Source organism: Trachurus japonicus, chromosome 21, assembly GCF_045865225.1.
Source record: "Trachurus japonicus isolate A0001 chromosome 21, Traja_1.0".
NCBI classification, from domain to species: domain Eukaryota; kingdom Metazoa; phylum Chordata; class Actinopteri; order Carangiformes; family Carangidae; genus Trachurus; species Trachurus japonicus.
The window spans coordinates 15383503-15406983 of NC_140927.1; the positions used below are offsets into that span (position 1 = coordinate 15383503).

General features: G+C 42.4%; 1 protein-coding gene across 2 annotated transcripts in view; it reads left to right on the forward strand.

Moving 5' to 3' along the window:
• Positions 1 to 7374: 7374 nt before the first annotated feature.
• The window catches only part of map3k13 (mitogen-activated protein kinase kinase kinase 13), a 32762-nt gene continuing 16655 nt past the window's right edge, over positions 7375 to 23481 (forward strand). Inside the window, exons 1-2 of one of the 2 annotated variants that reach the window (XM_085766062.1) lie at positions 7375 to 7490; positions 19062 to 19140. The gene's annotated coding sequence lies outside the window, so the exon portion shown is untranslated. Of the gene's footprint in view, positions 7491 to 19061; positions 19141 to 20832; positions 21079 to 23481 lie in introns of those variants that run through there. The other variant, XM_085766065.1, reaches the window with a different exon arrangement.

Below are 23481 nucleotides of genomic sequence, written 5' to 3' on the forward strand. Positions count from 1 at the left end.
AAAATGCAATTTATATATTTTTTAATTTGTGCTTGTATTTATATAAAAATACAAAAAAAGGAAAAGTTACAGCACTTTATCAACCACTGAAATGCTTTACCTGCTCCATGTTAAGGCACCGGTGCGTGTTTGTGTCATACTCACTAACTGAACACAATCAAGAACTGTGCCTTTTTAATGATTAAAATATTATTTACTACAAATTGAGTCATCGTTTGTGTCTTCTCCGCTTGTTCTGCATAGAAATTCAAAACAACTCAAGACACTTACTGTATGGGACATATCTCAGTGTAGTGAATAAAACACATTCATTTAGGCCTGTGTGCTGTGTATTGTCACAGAGGTTTTCTCCACCTGTCTTGCGTGCGGCCACTGAACGCCTTTAGTTTCGGCGCAGCCACAGACGGTGCTCATTGGTTCAGCCAGAGGTGGCCACATAGGACAGTATCGGTTTCACACCCTGTTTTTGCTGCTTCAGATAAATCGATTATGCACGCGCCAGACTGCAGAAACATGCGGTGAGTTTTGTGTGTAGACCGTGAACTGACTGCAAAAAGTTTCTAGGTTCATATTAAGGCAAACGTTTTTTTGTTGTTGTTTGTTTGTTGTTGTTGTTTTAAATCTTTTTTTTTTAATCGAACTTTTATTGTTTCCCTGTGAGTACACGTTTTTTTAACAGGCATAGCTCTGACGTCTCCGTTTTTATTGTTATTATTTGTCCTGTAAATCCCCTGCGGCTCAGCGCCATTGAAAAGATACCGAAGCTATTTTTAACCACAGCGTCAAAGAGGAGATAAACGAAGAGCTCCCACTCCGATCTATTTCACTGACACCGCAACAGAGCAGTCAAACAAAGAACTGCATTTTTTGTTGGCTGTTAGTTAATTTGTCACAACCCCTATTCATACTTCATTTTATTTTTCCACTTCTGTTAGCACCCTCCCCATTTCTATAATAATCCACTTCAGTAGGGGGAAAAGGAACGCAGCATTAGCCAAAACGACCGGATCGCTTACTTCTGCTTTAATGGTCAGTTCTTCAGGAACCCCTGATCAAATTTCAGAGGAGTAGTTATGGAACTAATGAGGAACTATTAATGATCAGTTCTTCATTAACTCATGATCAAATTTCATAGAAAGTTAATCACAACTTGATGATTAGTGAACTAGTTACTTCAGTACAGAATCATTACTCAATAACCTGTCCAGTAGTTAACCTTTATGACCTAAAGTGACACATAATGAGTGGTTTTTCATTTCTTCATCTTCATCTTTACATTAGCAGTTCCTTAAAAAAAATCACAGACAGCAGGATTCTTGAGAAGATTTTATTCATTAATTTCAGACCACATACACATCAATATGACCATCCATGTTGCCTTCGAAATAAATATAGTTTGTCACATGTTTGGTAGGCTAAATGAATGTATCATGGGGCTGTGTGTAAAGTAGGATCACCGTGGTTCACAGTTATCACTACTCACTATTAGTTAATGGCGAGTTCAGTAACTCCTAATCAAATTACTGAGGAATAACTATTACTTAATCATTAGTTACCCTTTTTGTGTACCTTAAGGAGACATCAAAATGAGTATAATGAGTACTGAATCATTACTTAATCATTAGTTACCCTTTTGTACCTTAAAGCAAGTCTTACCGATCTGGCATTTCACTCAGCACAGCACAAACATTTGAAAATCAACAGCTCCACCTCCCTCACAAGTCCCACCCACCTCTCCCTCCTGCCGCACCTCCACGTGCCCCCTCCATAGACTGTATAAAGAAGGCCCCCTCCCTCCCCGCTGCATGCCTTGGCATGGCAACGGTAAACAGAACATGAACGCGAGTGAAACGGGACCAACACAAACAAACACAACACCGGAGTTTTAAACCGTATAAACGGACTCAGTGATGATGACTGATGAGTTTGCATTGATGCTAGCTCGGTTTAGCTCTGTTCCCTTACCATGTAGTTACATGACGCATCGTCCCTTGTTGTCATAGAGGCACCATTCGAAAAATCCCACGATTCAGATGCTGTTCACAACTCATCTCTATCATAAATGGTTCATAAGTTATTTAATGTTTTGTAAAACATGTGCAAGCGTAGCATCGATGCAACGTTCGGTTAACCAAACTATGGTCGGTTTTAGAGGGCTAAATTCACTTTGGACAAAGTTATCTTACAGTAAATTTGAGGAGCAATCTTACCAAATTTGTATTAGAGATTAGCCTAGAAATCTAGACGCACCCTAGCGGCAGCAAATATATTTGCTCCGTAGGTGGGTCTAGAAACGAGCCATAGGAACTTTTTGAGTCTCGAACACCGTTTGTGTTCACCAATCACAGCGCTCTATCTGTTTAGAGAGTCGTTGGGCAGGCTTAACGTGATGACGACATACATTTTAATTGGCTTGTCAGGCTAACATCATCCTGCTCTTTGCTCTGATTGGTCATAGCGCTACCCTATTGGTGCAGAGGCAGTTTGAAAGACAGCCTTCATCCCGCCCCCTGGATTGAGCCGAGGTCTACCGGTCGTTGCCAGACTATACATTTTAATGATATAGTCTGGCTTGTCAGGCTAATTAGAGATACCATTAAAATGTACTTATACTGTACGGTCACATCCTCATCCTAAGGTACACAAAAAGGGTAAATAATGATTAAGTAATGATTCAGTACTCATTACCTACTCATTTTGATGTCTCACTTTATTATAAGGTACACAAAAAGGGTAACTAATGATTAAGTAATAGTTAGTTCCTCAGTAATTTGATTAGGAGTTACTGAAGAACTCGCCATTAACTAATAGTGAGTAGTGATAACTGTGAACCACGGTGATCCTACTTTACACACAGCCCCATGATACATTCATTTAGTCTACCAAACATGTGACAAACTATATTTATTTCGAAGGCAACATGGATGGTCATTTATTTTATTTTTATTTTTATTAAAAAAATAGATAAATAAATAAAATAAAATAAAATAAAATAAACATGTGACAAACTATATTTATTTCGAAGGCAACATGGATGGTCATATTGATGTGTATGTGGTCTGAAATTAATGAATAAAATCTTCTCAAGAATCCTGCTGTCTGTGATTTTTTTTAAGGAACTACTAATGTAAAGATGAAGATGAAGAAATGAAAAACCACTCATTATGTGTCACTTTAGGTCATAAAGGTTAACTACTGGACAGGTTATTGAGTAATGATTCTGTACTGATGAAGTAACTAGTTCACTAATCATCAAGTTGTGATTAACTTTCTATGAAATATGATCATGAGTTAATGAAGAACTGATCAGTTCCTCATTAGTTCCTCATTAACTACTCCTCTGAAATTTGATCAAGGGTTCCTGAAGAACTGACCATTAACTAATAGTTAATTAATCAGTAGTTCCTCAGTAACTACTGTAATTTTGTGTATCTCAATTCCTCACTAACTACTCATTAGTTTCTCATTAGCTCTTCATTAGTTCCTCATTAACTACTCTAATTTTGTGTACCTTATTGTAAAGTGTTACTGAAATATAAATTGCAAAGTTGATCCTAAACTGTCAATGTTCGTGCTATTTTTTTTTTTTTTTTGAAGACCTATCTCGTGCCAGTGGGATTTCAGTTTCTCTTTGTTGTAGACTTGACTGTGCGAACAGTGGCCTGCATGATCCTGCTCTTCCCTGCAGGAAAATACATGCTCTTAATACTAGAAAGTGTCTATATCGATATAGATGATCATGGCACTTCATTACTTGGTACTGGATTGAAAAGTAATTATGTGAGTCCCACCCCTGTACACTGGAGCACTCCTCTTCTCCTCAATAAGCATTGACACGTTTCCTTCAGGGCCAACAGGCTACAACACAAAGTCTACCAGCTGAAAGAGCCACAGCAGAGTTAATGTTGAACAGCTAATTCTGTAAGTAGAGCAAACAGCAAAGGAACAACTAGCTGCCTGCTCTCCAACCCGGATCCACACAGCAGGAAAGGACTCAGTCTGACTGGGCCAAATTTAACAAAGGTTAACACTTCCGATGCTGCAGTTTGTTTCACGCCAATGTCCTGTGTTGTAGCCTACACATGTTTCTGGCTAGACAAGTAAGGTTATGGGTGCTTAGAGGATGCTATGAATAGAATAGAATAGAATAGAATAGAATAGAATAGAATAGAATCGAATATACTTTATTAATCCCTTGTGGGAAATTCTTTCGTCACAGTGCTCCAGTGTACAAAGGTGAAGAAAATTATAGCAGAATAATACAATACAACAACTTAAAATAGGAGAAAGAGATAAATTACAATTTAAATATTACAAAAATTACAAAGTTAAATATTACCAGAATTACAAAGTTAAAAACTATAAGAATAAACCCCAAAATTTGCCCCTCCCCTCCCCCCATCTTAACAATATACAGAAGAAAATATAAGCATACTATGCTAGGGGCCGGTGCATATTCTCATTTGCCCAGGTCATAGTATTTCAAAGGAGGTTAAATCGAAAGCAACTGGACTTAGTTATTTGTCTAGGAAGACGTTTCACCTCTCATCCAAGAGGCTTCATCAGTTCATGTACGCATCTGACCAGGCTGGGACTGGTCCAACTATCTGGTGTGGAGACTCACTATTTAACCTCTTGTGTGGGCGTTCACAAGGGTGATGATGTCACTGGTTCCCATTTGTGCTCCAAGTGCCAACGACAGTCGTTTAAATGACTGCCTTTGATGGAAGGTTGGTTTCGACTTCGTTAGTGCCCTATTGTGTTATAACGACAGTCGTTGGAGCCACTTGCCACTTGTGAACAGTGGTTGTTCTTTGAGGCTAGATTGTTGAATCTCCTGGGAAGGGATGAAAGGGCAGCATTGTAAATTGGAGATAGGTGGTGTCTCAGGCCACCTCCCCTGTTTAGGGATGGTTTCTCTACTTTTACAAAAATAGCTTCTTTGACTCCTCTTTCAAACCATCTGTCCTCTCTGTCTAGGATTTGGACATTGCTGTCCTCAAAGGAGTGGGCTTTCTCCTTGAGATGTAAATGGACAGCAGAGTCCCAGTCCTGAGGAGTTTGCTCTCCTGTGTTGGGCCATGCGTTTTATGCAGTGGTTGTTTTGTTTCTCCAATGTAGAGGTCTTTGCATTCCTCGTTGCATTGGACTGCATACACCAGATTGCTTTTGTGGGTGTGTGGTGTTCTGTCCTTGGGATGTACCAGTCTCTGTCTGAGTGTGGTTGCTGGTTTGAAATACACAGGGATACGGTGTTTTGTTAAAGATCCTCCTGAGTTTTTCTGATACTCCAGACACATATGGAATGACTATGTTGTTTCTCTTGTTTTGTCTTTCTTTCTCAACCACTTTGCTGGTTTTCTTTCTGGAAGCAGCTGCAGTTTTCACAAAGGTCCAGCTAGGGTAACCACAAGTTGTGAGGGCGCCTCTCAGGTGCTTGTGTTCTGCCCCTTGGGCCTGTGAGCTGGTGGGCACGTTATCAGCTCTGTGTTGTAAAGTTCTGATAACCCCAAGCTTATGTTCCAGAGGGTGGTGAGAGTCGAAAAGTAGATATTGGTCTGTATGTGTGGGTTTTCTGTATACCCCAATGTGGAGGCTCCTGTCCTTTTTCATATGGACGTCACAATCTAAGAAAGGCAGACTAGGCAGACTGGTTCAGGTATGTGGACGACACATGGGTTAAAATCAAAACCAAAGAGGTGCAAGCTTTTACCGAACACATTAACTCAGTGGACAAAAACATCAAGCCTTTCTTAGATTGTGACGTCCATATGAAAAAGGACAGGAGCCTCCACATTGGGGTATACAGAAAACCCACACATACAGACCAATATCTACTTTTCGACTCTCACCACCCTCTGGAACATAAGCTTGGGGTTATCAGAACACTTTACAACACAGAGCTGATAACGTGCCCACCAGCTCACAGGCCCAAGGGGCAGAACACAAGCACCTGAGAGGCGCCCTCACAACTTGTGGTTACCCTAGCTGGACCTTTGTGAAAACTGCAGCTGCTTCCAGAAAGAAAACCAGCAAAGTGGTTGAGAAAGAAAGACAAAACAAGAGAAACAACATAGTCATTCCATATGTGTCTGGAGTATCAGAAAAACTCAGGAGGATCTTTAACAAACACCGTATCCCTGTGTATTTCAAACCCAGCAACACACTCAGACAGAGACTGGTACATCCCAAGGACAGAACACCACACACCCACAAAAGCAATCTGGTGTATGCAGTCCAATGCAACGAGGAATGCAAAGACCTCTACATTGGAGAAACAAAACAACCACTGCATAAACGCATGGCCCAACACAGGAGAGCAAACTCCTCAGGACTGGACTCTGCTGTCCATTTACATCTCAAGGAGAAAGCCCACTCCTTTGAGGACAGCAATGTCCAAATCCTAGACAGAGAGGACAGATGGTTTGAAAGAGGAGTCAAAGAAGCTATTTTTGTAAAAGTAGAGAAACCATCCCTAAACAGGGGAGGTGGCCTGAGACACCACCTATCTCCAATTTACAATGCTGCCCTTTCATCCCTTCCCAGGAGATTCAACAATCTAGCCTCAAAGAACAACCACTGTTCACAAGTGGCAAGTGGCTCCAACGACTGTCGTTATAACACAATAGGGCACTAACGAAGTCGAAACCAACCTTCCATCAAAGGCAGTCATTTAAACGACTGTCGTTGGCACTTGGAGCACAAATGGGAACCAGTGACATCATCACCCTTGTGAACGCCCACACAAGAGGTTAAATAGTGAGTCTCCACACCAGATAGTTGGACCAGTCCCAGCCTGGTCAGATGCGTACATGAACTGATGAAGCCTCTTGGATGAGAGGTGAAACGTCTTCCTAGACAAATAACTAAGTCCAGTTGCTTTCGATTTAACAACATACTATGCTACTATCATATGAATAACTACACACAGTTTCATCATAACACCACCACACTATTATCATAATATACTACTGTATTACTTTTGTAGTATCATATTAGCACATTTTTGGTGTGAGGTTTATTATTTTTATTTATTTATAATGTTACTTGATTTAATTTTCCATTTGGATTATTTTTAATATTGGCTAATCTAATATGATTAATGTTCAACATCTACTTTCCTTACATGTGAACGGGGTTTTATAGCAGTTTTGTAAATATTGTAATAGCTGTAGACCGAGATAAATCTCCAATCATCTTCTAACTCCGTAGTAAACGAGCAGCATTTCAGCTCGACATCCTCCTCTACTCTACGGAGGAGGAGGAGGACTCATCTTCTCCACAGACGATCTCTGAGGACGCTGGTGTGTTTACAGGTGAACGAGGGGCCAGAGTGTCCGGAAGTGACGTGTGACGCTCACAAGACCGAGCCACCACAGTGGACAGAAATACAAATAGATGTGGAGACAGAGACAGCCGGGGGAGACAGAGGAGGGAGCAGCAGCAGCAGCCAGCCGGACACCTCTGGAGCAGCCGACACGGACTGAACGGTAACATTTATTTCCCACTTGTACCCGACATTTAACGACAGTTTTAAAGCTGCTCGGCTCGCGCAGTTTGACGAGAAGAAGCGACGTGGGGTTTTTTTCTCAGCGGCGGCGGCGGCGGAGGGATGCGAAGCTAAATGTGCTGAGTGAGGCAGCTGTCAATGAGCCGCTGTCTGTGGGCTTTAGCACGGCGGTGTTACGATGTCACACCACCGACTGTTTACACTGTTAGTGAGCGGGCTGCTGCTACAATAAAATCTAACTTCCACCACCTGGTACCAAGGACCGAGCCCGGTGCCGGTGCCCGGTGCCGCGAGCCCCGCCGGTCACCAGGTGTACAGTGGGCCTCGCGCACAGCACACACACACAACAAGTATTAAAAGGTTATGTGTGTGTTATTATGTAACCAAGTGGACAATCTTGTTGAACAGTGGACTGTCAGGAGTCAGAGAAAAGACTTTTGTCTTGTCTGTTCGAGCAGGAGCAGGAGAAAATTATAGTGCTACAGCAGCAGGGAGGCGAAATTACAGTGGGTGGTGAGGAATTGTTTGTTTTTGTGTTAGATACTGAGAATGTACTTCTTTTCAGTTATTTTTGACGACGTGGCTTAGAAAAAGTAAAAAAAAAAAAAAAAAAGTGGCTCATAGCTATACCTAGGCTGGCACAGGCCGGCTCTGATCTAATATTCTTTATTGCGTTGAGTAGGTTTATATGAGGATGTTTTATGGTGCTCAAGTTCTGTTTGCCAGATTAATGCAGTGCAATACAACAGTCAGGCAAAAATCCTGCACTAATGAAGGTGATAATCTTCAGTTTGTTTGCAGAGATGTGTTGATTCAACATTATGGTTGTTTTTCAGTCTGTGGTTTGAGTTACTGTTGGATTAGATTCCACTAGATTCACAGGAGGAGGTGTCTCTGATGTTTTCTCCACCCCATTTATCTCAGTTAGTGTAGGCTACCCTGCATACTAAACACTCCTCTCAGTGTATCAACAGATTTACACCCTAAAGTCTGGAGAAAGTCACAGTCTTGCAAATCACAAGACTGTCTCAAGTGTGGCTTTATGAAATCTGTGATTAGTCAGTGGACTGATCTGGATTGAATAAATGTTTTAGTCATTAGTCACAATTTAGATCTCACCCAGGGCTGTGGGATATTTTTTTTGTGATTTCCAAAGAAAGAAACTGAAGGATTGTTTAATAATGGTAGTTGTAAATGTAATGAATTCTAAGTCCTATAGTAGTAGTAACGGCTTTGTAATATAATGTTATTATTTTCTCAAGTCTCAAGTCATCAGTGTTGAAATGAATTTTGAATTGTACGTTTCTTCAGTTGAGTCTAAAGTGGGCAGGTTCATAACTAGTGTCTTGACTATTAACAGCCCTGATCTGATGCATGGACCCAGCTCAACCATATTACATGCTGGTTTTTCTCTGTTTCCATGGTTAAGATAAAAACTAATACTGAGTGGTGAGAGAGAATCATCATTCTGGTACCAAAAGTGATTCTCCATCCTCCAGAATCCCAGTAAAGCTGAACCCACACCTTTTAAAAAAACAGTTTCAACAGAAACTGAACAATAAAACTGTCCTTAAAGCAGGACTCATCGCTGAATTACACCGTATTTATTTTTTCTAGCTAGCCTCATCATAAATAAACTTTTGTTGTATGAGTTTCTGTTCAGGTTCAGAGGTGAGCGGTCTCGGCGTCCTCTGTCGGATGTGTGTGTGGGCCTGCTAACATTTCATCCGTGAGCAGTGCAGCAGTGGCCATCTGACACAAATCAGAGACGATCATTCATCCGTCTTTTCACGAAGCCTTGATGTCACAACAGCTTTCCGGCCGCGCTGCTTTTCATCCCTGTCTCACATACTCATCTGACAGTCAGCCACTGTTGGAGAGTGTTAACACGAGTGTGATTGGTGGATGCTGTGTGCTGTCAGGTCTGCAGCATCGTGTTCCACCCTCATTGTGCTGAGTGGGACATTTCCAGATAAGTGTCCACAACATGTGTCACAAATGGCTCTGCCCTCTCTTGTAAACCCCTCTGCATGTCGGTAGTGGTGCACTTACAGGTCACACTCGGCACCAATCAGCCAAATGCAGTCCCCCCCACCCCCACTAACACCGCGTTGAAGGCTGCTGCACCTCTCAGGTGTTCGCTGTGTCCTTAACTACGGCACAAAGACACCCAACACCGGGTCTACGGCAAACGTGAACAGCTACACATGTGGGCCGCTTTAACTTCTATGCGGCTCCTCAACAAAATATTTACACAGGGAGAACCTTGGCATTGAAACCCAAGCACTGATGCCAACAGAGTATGAGCAGGCTGTTTTTCTTGACAACAAGATGCATTCGTTAAACTGCGACTCTTCATTTAAGCAGAGACTTCAACATCTGTTTCATTTCCAGAAACATGACAAATAGAGTTGAAGCACTGGGATTTCCTCCCCTGCTGCATTCCTTCAGCAGCTAATATAATATGATGGTCGCTTAAACAATAAGGCCGGTGGAGCAGAAACAATTATTTGATTGGTTAATTAACAGAAAATTAATTAGAGACAATTTTAATTGGGAATTACTCAAGCAAAAATAGTTTTACTTAAATTATCTTTGGGTTATTGACTGTTCGCTGGATGAAACTGGAACAATACCCTCTTTTATAATGTTATCATATATGGAGCTGTACTGATGTTTAGAGACTATTAAACAGACAGCAGTGATCACACTGTTACACTGGGTGACACAATCCTTCATTACTACATTATATTATATTATATATTTATGTTGCTGGAAAAACTCACTAAACTACAAGATGTGTATTCTTCCACAGAATAAAATAGTCTCTAACAAATGTACTTTTTTTTTCTCCTACTTCATAATGTTTGCTGTTTTAGAAAAGCTTCTTGTAATAATAATAAAAAAATCCTCTTGTTGACACTGAAATCTCATTCTTTAGCCTGGAAACAGTAGTAGACAAACTCTGACTATCCTGGAGCTTTTTACTCACATCTACTTTATAAAGCAGATGTCGTTTTCTCAACTCATGATAGGCAAATATCAGTTTTTGAGCACTTGAAGGGAGTTTTTGACCATGTTGGTTTAAAAAAGAATAAAGCATTTTTTGAGCCAAAGATTTAAGAAATGAATTAGAGGCTGAGCGCAACAGCATTTAGGATTTATGGACCGTAAGAAAACAATAGAGTAACAGAGCTCTTATCCTTCGAGTAGTTCAACCCTCAAATCCCACCTTCTTAAAAAAAAGTGGGTCACTCTGGTGATATTGGTGCACAACGAGTTGCAAGGTGTCAAGAGTCCCCTGCTCATCTGAGCGTCAGCAGCACAGACGCAGGACGTGATGATGGTCCTGATGCTTACGTTGAGCAGGAAGCTGTATTTATGTAATTGACATGTGTATCAGCAGCAGCAGCAGCAGTGCAGCCTCAGAACTGGTCCGATCTCTCTAATCCTGGCCCTGGAGACTTGGCTTGTCTGTTTCAGGTCACATTTGTAGCGGTGGCTTTAGTCAGTGTCGTGTCCCGTCAGGCTTATTGAATAAGCTTGTTGTTGTGTTTCATAAAAAAATAACAGAAGATTTCATATGCTCTTCATATGTTTGTCATCAGCTGTAATAATTAAAAACCAAAGAACAGTGTGGTGTGACATGTTTAAAGAAGGGATCTCCCTCATGGACACCAATCCATTTATTTATATATTTTTTAGGATGGGATCGATCATGTACGTCATTTTCATTCTCATGCACGGATTAATTGAACTTCTTCATATATGGTACAAAGTGGTCAAACTGGCCTTGTCCTAGGACTCATTGATTAACTATTTTGATTTCATTTTAGGGGTCAAAGATCAAGGGCTTGATGACCTCAATAAACTGTTTTGCCTTGTGAATACAATGTCTGACGTCAAAGTTCGATCACCGGAGCCGAAGGACACCTCTATTCTGACTGGTTGCTGTCGAACCATGTCATAGCTAATTACCATAAAGTTAACCCAGACTCAACTTCTCGTCTGGTGACGCTTTAGAAGCGTGGCTGACGGCAGCTGACGCTTTGGTCGCTCAGGTCGCATTGAAAATGAATTGACTTCTGGCGTTTTTGGCGCTTTGGGCGCTTTTGGTGTCAACACACAGTAACACCTTGAATTAACTTGGCACAAATACAGTAGGCTGCTCCACTTGCAGTGAAGAACTGATTAGACTTTGGTGACCAAAGGTCAAAGGTCATGTTGACCTACAAGCAAAGCATGATCTTGACTCTGTGAGCAAGACATCCCCGAAACTTCAGATTTGTTAAAGATGTTCACTCGAACAAACTGATCAGACGTTTGTCTCAGTGACTCAGGACTTCACGCAGCAACTGTCACTAACCATGGTGAACAGGGATGTAACCTGAAACTAGTCTGACTGGCACGAGGAAGTCATTGTAGTTTCACTCCTTTATTTAATTTGAAGACAGTGTTTAGTTTCAGCACTAGATGCATATTTAACAACATCTCATGGATGGTTCTTCACTTCATTTACTGGTGCTGTGTAACAAAGGTATAAAATAGCCTTAAAGATAATTAATGAACCACTCAATCAATCAGATATGTATTTGACACAATGATCAATACATAACATCTAATAGAGACCATGTAGGTTCATGAGCTGATGTTGTTCACAGTGTATCCACTGAAGGACGGTTAAGTGGAAAAAGCCAAACAACAAACACTGGGGCTAAATGAGGGATGTGAACATCAAAGCGTTGCCCCCGTCCCTCTCCCTCTCTGTCTGTGTCCTCTCTCTCTCTCTAGCTCTCCTCCCCTCTTCCTCTCCTCCCCTTTCCTCCCCTGGGGACTTCTCCTCCTTTCCTTCCCTCTGACATTTCTGTAATGACGCTGTCTGAGCTCCACAGGCCCTGCCTCCATCTCATCCTTAGCTTACTGTGCTCAGCATGCAGGGCCAGCTTGTCACACTGAGAGCCCGCCTGGCACGCCTCACATCTACATCAGACCGCTAAATGCCAATAATGACAACTCAGCTTGATTAGGAAAGTAAGCGTCCTCCATCTTCCGGGCTCCTGTGTTCTTTTGGCTCTCCTGCAGATAGGGTTTGTCGTCTGCTGAAGGGTTTTTACTGGACACTCGCAGACGCTCCGATGGTCAGCCTGTTTGAGGACTGGGATTCTGTCGAGAAGTGGGTTAAGCCCCACATCTCTTTATATTTGGGCAGGGGTATTACAGTTGTGGCTGTGAGGGGGTTAGATTAAGCCGTCATTGTTGAACCACAAGTGTGCCTGGGCTTTGCTGCTGATATTATGCTTCACTTCTGGAGGCTTTGCTTCCTCAAGTGACAGTGGGTGAACTGGCGGAGCCGTCTGCATCTGCTGGTTATTTAAAATCCACAGTCATATTTAAACAAATGATAAATTTATCTGCACTATTTATGTATTAAATGCAGCCAGGCATCAGGAAAAAACCTTTTATGAGGAGGAGATCCATTTACATGAGAAAGTTTTTGTGGCTGCTACTTATTTTGACAACCATGTTGTGGCCCTGTGCTTTAGTTTATGTGTGTGTATGCATGGACTGTGTGCTACTGCACATGTCTTTTAATGTACTTCTCTCGTGTGATGTGTCTGCCAGCCGAGCTTCTATAATTACCACAGCCTGCAGCGCCTCATGGGGAGCATATTAACACACACGAGTGGAGGAGCAAGAACCAGAGCACATGCAGGTCATACAGACAGAGTTTGTGTGGTTACGGTTGCTTGAGTGTGTTTGCATTATCTTTATCTCTCACCCCGATTCGATTTTATAGAATATTATAATATAATATTGATGCACCATTGATCATAGATCAGTGATCTGATGATGTATTTTCATTTTATTTCCTCTATTTATTCACAGTAAATTTAACAATTCTTGTTGCGTTAGGAATAATTACCATAAATCAGTCAGAAGGTATGAGTGTGCAGCATGCAGCACATGACTAAAAGATATGTTAATAGCAGTAGTAAGCTTATATAAGATAGATGGTTATAGATGGCAGTATTTTGATTTTAACCCATGATGATGGCAGATGTGGATTTTTTTATTTATAAATAAGACAGTGTAGAGATTATAATGACGCTTAATGGAAATAATCATCATTTCTCATTTATCAGTCCCTCCAGAAAAACGTGATAATGCAATCACATAATTCAACGCGTAATCGGACAAGTGTGCATATTATGCGAGGGTCGCATTTTCTCAAAGACGCCGCACTTTCAACGCATAAATTGCTAATTTCCGTACAAAATGTGTGAAATATGCGGGGCTTGCATGATGTCATAATTCCTGCATTTCTGTTGCAAAAAAGTCACATATGTTCGCTGAAAATTGAAAAGTGATGCTTGTTGACACCACACAGGAGCAGCCATTTTCCTCCTGTTGCCTTGGGAACGTTGTGAAGTGATGAATTTCGCGACGTGAAATTTTATCGCATCACGCGAGACAAAACTATGTGTGAGAGAGAGAGAGAATAAAAAATTGCCGAATGATTAAAAATAATTATGCTTATGCTTTATGACAAATGTCGGAATGGGACGAAGAGATGTTAGTGACAGCTGTGTGTGTGATATAAGACAAGAGGCAGCCCAAAAGATACTAAAATCAGGACAGGGTGTTAGGGGAATCACTTTGTTTTTCTTTTTCATCAAATCACATTATTTTTCCAGCTTCCACAGTTTTGCAAATTCCAGCAATTTTTATTACATAAAATTGCATCAATACCTGGCATATTCTGTTGCAATTTTTAGGAAAACCCGCTGCATAATCAACGTCAATCAACGTGTGTTCTGACAGGACTGAATTATTTCGCAGTTGTGTGTTTCATACTTTACTGTACGTTCATGTGCTCTGCCCTGCAGTCTCCTCTTGTCTTTGTAAAGCTGTGTCCTCACATATTCGTCTGACCTCTGACCCCAGCGAGCAGCAGGCGGCATCAGCAGCACATACCCCCAGCTGCACAGCTGTAATCTCAGGCAGACCACCGCTGCCTGCCACCCACTACAGCCCCTGCACTCCCTTTGTCACATCCTTCTTCTAAGGATGTGTATGGGAACATGACATCCCAGCGTGTGTTCATTTCCTCCCACTTCTGTAATTTTCTTTTTAGTGAAATAATTAGAAGCAAAAAGGCTGGAGAGCCTTCATAACGCTTTATGTTATCTAAGACTGGCTGCTGTGTTCTGCATTATAGCTTTGCACGCAATCCCATAAATCACGCTGGGGATTATCAGGTGCATACAGTCAGGAGGGAGGACAGCACCGCCTGGCTTTCTGTCTGCTGCTCATCATCTGTTTGCTCCTGCAATTGACTCTGAACCCATGATAAAGAGGGAATCAGGATGGATGGCTTGTTGTCGTGGTGTGGGCAGAATCCTCCAGGAGTGTCGAACAGTCATTGTTATGTAATTTCCTCTCAGCGCGGATTGGTCAGGCTGTGGGTTGTTGGTGGGCTCAGCATGGTAATCTCACAAGCATTATCTGTCTCTCAGAATCAGTGGTTGTTGTGTGCAGGACTCGCTCATCCATGCCTGCCTTTGTAAAAACCAACCAATCGTCCGGGGGCCGGTCTGCTTTCTGTCGTCCATCTTGGCTAAAGAGGTTTGTCCTTGTGCATGAAGTCAACACAGTCAGGACGCGTCTGCTCTTATTAGTCCAGGTGTTTCCCCGCCTCCGTTGACCCCCTCCCTCCAATTTACTTCATTTCATCTCAGTGCAGGGCAGGCTCACTGATGCTCAGCTGCTGTTTATACTGTAGGATTGTAGTTGGATTGTAGTAGTGTTAAGACGGTGCTGACAACATCCAATCACCATATATACTAAGTATTTTCTGTGGACTATAAATTAAATGTATACACAAAACTTTTTTTTTTTACTTTATTACTTTCTAAATTGATCACAGTCTTTTATTCCCATTACATAAAAACAACACCTTAACACCTGAAGAAACAAGTAAAAGTGTTATCTGGTTTCACCCATTGTAATTACACCGATCAGGCATAACATTATGACCACTGACAGGTCAAGTGAATAACACTTCATCACGGCACCTGTTAGTGGGCAGTATATACTACGTATTAGGTAGCAAGTGAACATTTTGTCCTCAAAGTTGTTGTGAAGCAGGAAAAATAGGCATAATAGTGTAAGGACTTGAGTTTGACAAGGGCCAAATTGTGATGATTAGACGACTGAGTCAGAGCATCTGAAGTTTTGTTTGCAAAAAGAACTTCCATGTTGGTTTCCAAGCCAGGAGTTCGAGGCTGACCAATTGTCTTACTGCTTTCAGTGTAGGTCCCACCTACGAGGTTCAACTTTTGATGATGATGATTCGCAAAACTTTTTAATGGCAAACGGAACAAAAATTATTCCGAACAAAACTTTTAGATTTGCATTTTAATCTATCATTTATTTTACTTGCAATAAAACATTTTGGATTACTTTTACTCTCAAAATCCTTTTTTTTTGTTTGGTTGCGAACCTATTTTGTTTGATTGAATAATCGGGCAGTGCCAGTGTTTGGTAGATTTTTCATTCTTGAAGGAAAGTACAGTAAGCTAAACCTTTACATAAAACAAAGTTGTTCAGATAGGAACACTGAAGTACTGTATCTGGTGAGGGTAAACAGATCCTATATAATGTCATTTTATTCTTCACCACTTGTTCGTCTACACAGGAAGTCACATCAGAGGCAACTACAGTTTTAGAGAAGCAAAGAAGAATTGATTTGAAGTCAGCAGAGTAACATTAGCTGTTTGCACACTTTCCAGGATGGTTGGACACCCAGTGGAGTAATACAGCTGTTAATTCTTCTCAGTGCAGTGGTATCAGATCAGTGCTTGGTATCAGCTGATATTGATCAGGTATTGGGAAGTGAAAATGGCTTTGGAGCTTTTTTTTTATATTTCACTCGTATTTATTCAAGTGACTGTCCATTGCTTCCTTCACAATCCTCCATGGTCATTTTGTAGGATGTTGTAGGTAGCCACATATCTGACCGTGTGGGCCGGCGTATCTGTGCGCGGCTGCTGCATGCGATGGCAGATTGGAAAGGTAAACCACTGTAAGCTTATGTGTGCGATGGTGCTTTTTCTCTTATTAATGCGGGGGACACAGGAGCTGTCAGTGCTGCTGTTCCGCTGCTGGTGAAATAGTAATGAGTGTGTATAACGGAGCTGAGCCAGTGTGGTTTACGGCTGTGGTGCACTCGGAGGTGAGGCCAGGGCACGTGGAGCACTGACTGGCTGTACATCTGGTCTGTGCTGGAGATGGAGACGGAGCAGGAGGCTTTGACCAGAGCTGGAGCAAACCTAATTGAGGTACTGAAGTCAGACTCTTATTATATCTTTGGGTTGGGAAACATTTAAAGAAGCGGTCTGGAATTCATTTGACCACATACGTCATCTGAACCCTCTGAAAAACTAAGATAGTGAGGTAGTGAAAGAGTAAATTATAGCTAATCAACTTCCATCCCAGGGGCTTAAAGGGATGTTGTCAATTTGTCATCATTTTTCAAGCAAAAAAACAAACACTCAGGTTTTTGCTTCTTTAATTGGACTGTTTTGTGAATTATTAACATTTTAAGCAAGAAAGTAATTGTCAGATCAATTGAGTATGTGAATAAATGTTATCTACAGCCTTTGCATGGACATTGGTTTGGGCCTATCACAGTTTTTTTCCTGTGTTGGATGACTGTTTGGCTTTGTTACAGTTGAAGAACTTTTGTTTTTATTTGTTACTGTGAGTTTCTACTGATTGGTCATCACATTCAACATCTTTTAACATTTTACGTCTCTGTGGCGTCGACACCGGGAATTCTCATGGTTTGGAGGAAACTAAGACACAGCACAGCATCGCCTCAAGCAGTCTGGCAGGTGGACTGTCTGTGTAGATAAAACGTATAAGACAGATGGACGTTGCAGTACAGGTGTACAGTGTTTTTGGGGAGACTTGAGTGTTTGTGGCCTGTTTTCTTACGACCATAGAATAACTCTTTGGTGATTTTGCCATAATGAGCTCTGTTTTTTTTGTTGACACAAAGAAAGAAGAAAAAATTTGTCTTTTTCCCCCTTATATTTATATTAATTGGAGACACTTAAAACATACAGCACTGGATGCTCTTTTCTACCTGAGGAAGCTCTGATCAAAGCACCAGCTGGGGTGCTCGTCCCCCTCCAGAGTTATTTGAAACCTTTAATTGAAATTAAATGCATTAAATTGGAGGTTGGAGAACATACATACAGAAAATCACATCCTAGTTTAAATGTAAAGGTTATGTTTGATTGGGCTCACAACATCTTTTTTGCTCTGCTGGAGAGATGTTATTTAGCTGAAAGATGACTATTGAAACATCCTCATAATATGTGTCACAGCTACTGAGTTTGCTGTCGTAGAGTTTCTCTGTTTTATTGAAGAGTTTTTGTTGTAGTTTCTGGTTTTTGTAAAACAATGTGGCCTTGCGTGTGTTCACATGAGCGCACAGACTTGTGACCTTTGGAATCTGGGCCATAGAGCAGAGCTTCAGGTTCTTGCTAAGCAAACGTGTCAGGAATTTGAATTCCCTGCTCCTTTGGATATCTGCTGTCTCTCTGCCTTTTTGTCAATATTTAACTGGAGCTCTATTTTTGGGAATCCCCCCTCTGTGTTCTTTTTTTTGTGTGTGTGTATGCAGCAGTGCGCTTGTTTACAGCAGTGTATCTGCAACAACATGGCAGGACTAACAGCTTTAGTTTTCACCCACTCTTGTTCTCTTCGTGGGCCAGAAGAGTGTTTCATATTGTGTTAATTTGGAACTTTGCATCACAAAAGTGTAGTTTTAACAGATGCAGCACACTCACCCTTCCCCACTGTCAGTCCCATTACCACCAGCATCCGCGGCCATCTGCACCGTGACTCATTTGACTGTCATTTCACGCCATTTATAGGCAGTGTCTGGACACCTCCGCCTCAGCCTCGCCCCGGGATACCAGATCTGCTCTTCTGGCCTGAGGATGGAGGCTGCACAAAGCTTCTCCAATACTCCAACCCCCTCACTCTCCGTGCATCATTACATTCCTTCTTTCTCCCCCTGCCCCCCACCGATCATCTACCCCCAGAGGTTTGGGCCTGAGACGAGAGGAAGGGGTGGAGCATCTGGTCCCCAAGCATTTCCACTCACCCGCAGGCCCTCCCTCTCAATCAGTCTCTGTTGATTGCCCCTCTGGCCGTAGTCAGTCTCAATCTCTGCCATTACCCATCACACACACACACACACACACACACACACAGGCTGCAGACAGACGGATGGATGGATACACTGCTCTGACCTCCCTCCGTCTGTGTTGCCTCCCATTTCCTCTCAGGTCCTTTGATTGCATTATGACCCTTCTGTCAGTTCCTTGATATCCCCCCTGAAAAGGTTGCACACGACAATATCTTTAAAGCTCCAACTGTTTATTTGGTTAAGATGCATCATCTTCATTTGTCTTCAATTTGTACCATGTACTCACCCATGAACTCCTGTCCCTGCTCTGTTTGTGTGTGTATGCAGGTGAAAAGCGAGACGAAGCCGAACCTGAGCCCTCATCACACTCGGCAGACCTCTGAGATGCTCAGAAACCACCTCACAGGTCAGTACATGCACACAAATGCAGCAAAAACCAAACATTAAACAGTTTTTCTGTTGGATTTAGGCTAGACTGGACGCTAAAATCGCTCAGTATCATGTCTTGAGGTATGAAGTGGTATTACAAGACAGGACAGGCTGGGGCTAGCTGGCTAGCATGCTCACTTCCGTGTTATTTTTCATTAAAGTTTTGGTTATTTTCTGATGTTTTAAACTAAAATATAAAACTCATTTAAATGACCTTTTGGGGAAAGAAAAGAACAGTTTCTTTGATAGTCTGGCTCTGACCTTTCAAGTCTGCTCTGACTGTCACAGCTCCTCACCCTGAAGCTTGAGCTCTCTTATTCCTCCTGAGTCTGGAAATCGGAAAATTGGCCAAATCCAGCTGGTTAAAGTTGACATATAAAAATAAAAAACACTTATACATTTAAAGGTCTCATGTTCTGCAGAAACAGAGGTGACTGAAGTCTGTTAATCTTCAGAACAAAACTTATTAATTTACCAAAAAAAACCCCACTGTTTTGCAAAAAAGTTACCCACTACATTGAAGTAATTTGATGACCAGACTCACGCACGCAGAGTGTGTGTAGGGGGCTATGCTCTGTGTTTGTGTATGAGGAGCTGGATATGACCTGAGTTAACTCAATATTAAATAATTGACAGTAGAGAGAGAAAAGAATCTCAGACTGTGTTGAGTTACATTGTTTTATTAAAGTCACCTCTTTTGACTTTTAAATCTGTTTGGGTTTTTTGAATGAATTCAAAACAAGCTACGGTGTTAAGCTACACAATTAACATGCATCATAAAACACTGACTTGTTTTCGAGAACAAAGTGGAAACATCAAATTAATCCAAATTTTAAGAAGATTTCACTAAGTATAAAGTTATTCATTCTGGGACCACTCTCTGATAAGACACCATTAGTGAAGGATTAATATGGAGCATACAGTATCGTAATTTGATTTATTTAATTGATTATTTACTTATTCCTATCAGTCATTAATGAGAACCATTTTTTGGTTGTCCAAATATAATGTCAGAGAAGGATGATGAATAAAACAATTATATATTTCTATATTCCTAAATAATTTATTTTCTTGAATGAAGCAATAAGTTACAACTCAGAAAGAGTCCTCAGTGCCTTGTTGTGTAATTCTGTAATTCTCGAGCATCACATAATGCATTTTAGTTGTGTTGCCTCTAAACTAAACTATACAATCAGATCTATGTTGTTATGTGTTGTTGCAATGTCTTAAAGAAAGCAGAGGCTGATGGTATATGAAAGTCAACGTGCACCTCTGTGACAAACAAGGAGCCCATGCAGCGATTCAGCAGGATGCAGTGTGCGGTTATATGTGGGATACGATTGGCGTGGACCGTGGAGAGAACCGATCACTGATTTGGAACAAAGGGATTTTCTCTTCTGCAGAAACAGTCTGTCCTACTTACAGAGAGACGCCACCGCAGCCTAACCTGCTGTTCCCAGCTGGTTTTGCTTTGAAATACTGCTCCCCTCCTCCTCCTCCTCCCTCCTCACCCTCATCCCCCCGCTCTCGCTCCGGCTCTTCATCTCTATTCGCTCCGCCTCTCCGAGTCTGTGCAGAAAGCTCCACCTCCTCCATCCAACCCCCGCCGCTCCGTCTCCCTCCCCTCCTCTGCTCTTTGAGCCGTGTCCTCTCTGCGTCAGACAGCTCCATTCATGAAAAGTGTGACGTGAGCAGGTTTTCAGCGACCCAGTGACGCTGCCGCCCACCCACTCACATCACAGGTGCTGCGGGAGTTAGAGGAATGTCTGTCAGCCTCCGTCTCCTCTTTCTCTAGTGCTGTATTTTTTTTTTCTCGGATCCTCAACATCAGTTCAGTCTTTCTCCCCCAGCTTTTTTTTCTCTCCATCTCTGCCTCAGAGCTGAGAGAGGACCATGAATCCGAGCTCTGTCTGCTGTGAGTAATCTGCTGATGCTGTGTCTTTGCCTTAGATTTGAGTGGAGGCAGTGTGATGTGGAGGTGCTTCTTCTCTTGTTTGCGTTTTGTGTGTTTCTTTTTATTGTACATGCGTGTGTACATCTGAGAGGAGACGTTCTAGTGTCTGTATGTGCGTGCTCCTCGCATGTGGATCAGGTGTCAGCGTTTGCTCAGTAGCGCTGCTGCAGGAGTGTGTTGAGCAGTCGTGCGTCGGTGCGTGCAGGAGCTATTTTGGGCTCAGTGGTGATGCTGCTGATGCTGCTGCTGCTTTTTGATGCAGCACTTCTCTGTGCCCCCTGAAGGACAGGTTGAGATGGAGGAGGAGGTATCATCCAGCCATCCAGCCCTGCTTTCACTTCTTTATTTAAGGAAAAAAAACATGAAACAAACACCTCACACACGTCACAACACTGGTGGTCAGACATGACAGACTTTCTAGGACACTTATGCATTGTGCGCAGCCACGGGCCGTTCTCTCTAGTGCACATACACAAGTCACATTCACGTTCTTTCTATTTTTGTCCGACTTAACTCTCCCTCTCATTCTCCTTGCCTCTCCATCTTCGACTCCTCTCCCCCACTTTGCGTCCTCATCCATCTCTTTATTTACTCGGCTTGGCAGCAGGGAAGCTCTGTGTGTGCCCACCTCTGTCCTCTGCTACTAAGCATGTTTATGTAACTGCACAGGATGAGTAGCTGGCAGCCGGGCTTTAGAGGAGAGGAGAGGAGGGGGAGGAGGAGAGAGCTCCATCCATCCATCCAGCCATCCTTTTTCCACAGTGTTTAGAATAATGGCTGCATATTCATGTCTAAGAAGGAGTTTGGGTTTCCTCCAGAGCATCAGACTTCAGCTGCCTCAGCTCCAGAGTTAATTCAGATGTACATGAGGTGCATGTTGCGGTTACTCTAAGAGCGAGGAGAGGTAGCATGAACCCAGGAGCTAATAGAAGAAGCACTAATGTGTATTGATTTCCCGGCTTTCTGCTGTGGAAGACTCATGTAGCACGACACCCACTTCCTCTCACTTGCCCATGCACATTTTCTTTTGCTCTGTCGATTTCATATCGCAGCCATTAAAACGGTGTCAGTCACAGCCAGTCTCCCGCAATATGCGTGTTTGTCTGTTGTGTCACTTCTTGTGTGTCTGGCTCTCTCCTCGGCCCTTGTTATTGGCAGACCAAGCAGGCCGTCCCTATTAAAAGAGCACAAGGGGGATTGTTGTGGCAGCAGCTGCTCTGGTGTGCAGCAGTGTTGAGTGTGTGTGTGTTGTCTCTGTGTGTGTGTGTGTGTGTGTACTGCTGTCTCCTGGCCGTGCAGGGCAGACAGGCCCAGTTCACATGGAGCCGGCTCCTCTTGTGTCCTTTGTTGTCGCTCTGGGAGTCTTTCCCATTGGAGCGTGGTTGGTACAGTATCGTGCCGCAAGCAGCCACAGCAGCAGCAGCAGAATATCAGCTTTTCTCTCTCTTGTTTTGTCTGTTTCTCATTCATTTCTCTCTGCTACAAATTTCCCTCCATATCTCCCTTATTCACAGCCCTCTGTGTCTCCTCTCTGTCTCCTTAATCTGCCTTTCTTCCTCTACTTTTCTCAGAGCCATCGTCTCCCTCCACTGTCTCCTTGGCCCTACCGTCCCTTTCTGTCTGTTTGCATTCATCATCTATCCGGATGGATCTGGTTGGTATTCATAAACGGAGCTCTGTAAAGCTTTATCGTTAAGCATCGCTGGGGAACAAAGAGTCTGCTTGACTGAAAAGGCCAATATTAAAGCTTTTTCGAGCTTTTCAGAGCAGAGTACGTCTGATAGTTGCAGATTTTATGAGGCTGTGTGTCCTGGTTGCAGTGCTGGCTGCTGCCTCACTGAGAGAGAAGCTGGGAGACCGAAGCTGGAGGGAGAGTGTGTGACGTGTCGATGGCGCACACTCTTTTTTTTTTTTTTTTTTCCCCAGTTATTTATTTTCTCCAATTCTGGCTGGTACCGGCTGAGGCTATTTGAGGCACAAGTTATGTGTGTGGTCGGGGTGCTAATGATTGTCAGCCATGTTAACCCAGTATCTGAATTTCAAATGTGTATGAAATTTGGTTTTAAACTCGGTAACAAATTAGGGAACCTCACAACCAGACGTTTGGACCTCAGAAGAAAACAATATCAAGGCTCGGCTGTTTTTTTTTTCTTCTTCTTTTTACATACTCTTTCATCCTCTCATTAGTCATTAGTCTCTCTGGTGGTTTCATTCATCTTCCTGACCCTCCTCCCCTTGTGCAATCCAACCGTCACAACAAACCTTTCATATTCCACATGATCCCACCTGGCACTTTCCCTTCAGGTTCAGCAGCAGCTTTGACCTTGTACCTATTTGCCCAGCCACGCCGGTCAAACCCCCGAG